Raw genomic sequence first — 2500 nt, forward strand, 5'->3', positions numbered from 1 at the left:
TCCGCCGCCGCACGGGTCACAGACACACTGAGGGACTGAGGGTCGCGGAGCTGGTGTGAGAGTCGTCAGGTCGTGCCCCTCCTCCCCCTCCCTCCCTCACTCCCTCCCTCCCCTCCTCCATAACCCCCACCCCCTCTGCTCATCTCATCCCCGTCACCTGTCCCTCCTCCCTCCCTGGCCCCCTATGCCTCTCCCTCCTCTCCGCTCTCACTCTCCCTATTCTTACTCCCTCTCTCCCTCCTCCTCCTCCTACCTGCCTCTCCCTATTCCTCCCTGCCTCTCTCCCTCCCCTCCCTCCCTCCCTTCCTCTCTCCCTCCCCCTCCTCCCTCCCTCTCCCTACTCCTCCCTCCCTCTCCCTACTCCTCCCTCCCTCTCCCTACTCCTCCCTGCCTCTCTCCCTCTCCCTCCCCTCCTCCCTCCCTCTCCCTACTCCTCCCTGCCTCTCTCCCTCCCCCTCCCCCACCTCCTTCCCTCTCCCTACTCCTCCCTGCCTCTCTCCCTCCCCCTCATCCTCCCTCTCTTTCCCCACTCCCTCCCTTCCGCCCTCGATGCCTACCCCCCCAACCCCCCTCCCTTACCCCCGTTCACCCACTTCTCATTAGTAGTGTTACCATCTCCCTTACATTCACAACTCTCTCGATTCCTCCCTTCATCATTAATTCCCTGCCTTTATTTTCCCATACCATCCACATATTCGCTAATCAAACACTCACATTCTCAAAAAAAAAGAAAAAAAATCCCCGCCATAGAGGAAATCACCGCATTTTTTCCCCTAAATATAATATTCGCCTCGCAAAATTTTCCCCTAAATCGTCTGGCAATACTGGAGACTATAGAGAAGGCAAAAAAACAAAAAACAAAAAACAAGGAAGCCAATTTTAACAGAACAAGCAACTGTAGCAGTATTCGACTCCTCTGTGGTAGTGCTGTGGTAGGTCCTGTGGTAGAGCTGTGGTGATGCTGTGACGGTTTCCTCAGGTGGTGCTGTGGCGGTGTGGAATTCTGGCGTTTATTGTGAAGTTTTAGGATCGAGTAAGGTGTAGAGTTTGTGGAGTTTATGGCGATGTGGAGTTCAAGACCATATAGGACTTGGGTTTATATCGCTATAGCATTAAGTATAAGGTTTTAGAATTGCATTTGTTATCTGGAACTTAAGATCATAGAGGTATAGATGGTTTCAGGGTTTTAGTCATATATGTATAAGGTTTTAGAACTGCATTATTATCTGGGATTTAAGATCATACATATATATTTGGTTTTAGGGTTTTAGTTAATTAAGTATAAGGTTTTAGAATTGCATTTGTTTTCTGGAATTTAAGATCATAGATGTATAGATGGTTTTAAGATGTAAGTTATATGGAATCAAGGACCATATAGGTATATGATGATTCCTGGATTCTACTGTTATATGGAATTAAGAACCATTTATAGAACTCAGTACCTTTACTTTAACACCACATTCGAACATGAATTAAGGATAACACAGGTACAAAGATCTATATCACTGCACATATTTAAGGGTTATTAAGTACAGTTTTAAGATTATATCATTATAAGGTATTAGGAACGCCTGCAATGTGAGAAAGTATTCGAATCGCTTGTACTCGAGTAAAGAGATAATATGATGTGAATTTCATGTGTTTGGAAGTTGGAGAATTTCATGCTAAAATGCCCGGGGAATTTGCGGTATGTCAATTACGAAACACAATATCATTTTGTATCATTTGGGATTATCATCATTTTCATTCTGTCGGGCATTTGGCTTGTTTATGTTTTTTTATTTATTTTTCGTGTGTTTTTTTGTTTGTTTGTTTGTTTGTTTCGGTCTAATGTATATTCTGTTTGTTTTTTCAGTCTGTATGTATGTATTTATATAAGATATTTTTACGGCGTTTGTTTCTATAATTCCATTTTCTCTTAATTCCTTTACGCTCTAATTCTTCACCTATTCCCCTTCTCCTTCTTTCATCCCATAGCTAATAATGACGTCACGCCGACCTAGAACTTGACCTTGGCGCTACTTGGCCCCAGGTCACGTGACTCGGCCATCCTGTAGCTCTTTTGACGCCCGGCATCTGTGTCATATATCGACCCAGGGCGAAGCGAGAGCCACTGGGGACTGGAGGGGGGAGGGGGAGGGGAGGGGGGGGGGGGGGTGGGGTGGGTGCAGTGTTTGTTCTTCTTGTGTTTGTTGAGATTTCTGTGAATGGGTTCTTTGTCTTCGTTTCTCTCTGTTGTTGTTCTCTCTCTCTCTCTCTCTCTCTCTCTCTCTCTCTCTCTCCCCCTCTCTCTCTCTCTCTCTCTCTCTCTCTCTCTCTATATATATATATATATATATATATATATATATATCAATCTTTCTCTCTCTCTCTATCAATCTTTCTCTCTCTTTCTCTCTCTCTCTCTCTCGCTCTCTCTCTCTCTCTCTCTCTCTCTCTCTCTCTCTCTCTCTCTCTCTCTCTCTCTCTCTCTCTCTCTCTCTCTCTCTCTCTCTCTCTC

General features: G+C 45.2%; 1 protein-coding gene across 3 annotated transcripts in view; it reads right to left on the minus strand.

The window, feature by feature from the left end:
- The window catches only part of LOC113802289 (uncharacterized), a 29600-nt gene extending 29509 nt beyond the window's left edge, over positions 1 to 91 (minus strand). For all 3 annotated transcript variants that reach the window (XM_070141043.1, XM_070141044.1, XM_070141042.1), the window contains exon 1: positions 1 to 91. This exon is cut by the window's left edge and continues 28 nt beyond it. The gene's annotated coding sequence lies outside the window, so the exon portion shown is untranslated.
- Between the last annotated feature and the right edge of the window lie 2409 nt (positions 92 to 2500).

The sequence above is a fragment of the Penaeus vannamei genome, chromosome 27 (genome assembly GCF_042767895.1).
Source record: "Penaeus vannamei isolate JL-2024 chromosome 27, ASM4276789v1, whole genome shotgun sequence".
NCBI lineage: Eukaryota > Metazoa > Arthropoda > Malacostraca > Decapoda > Penaeidae > Penaeus > Penaeus vannamei.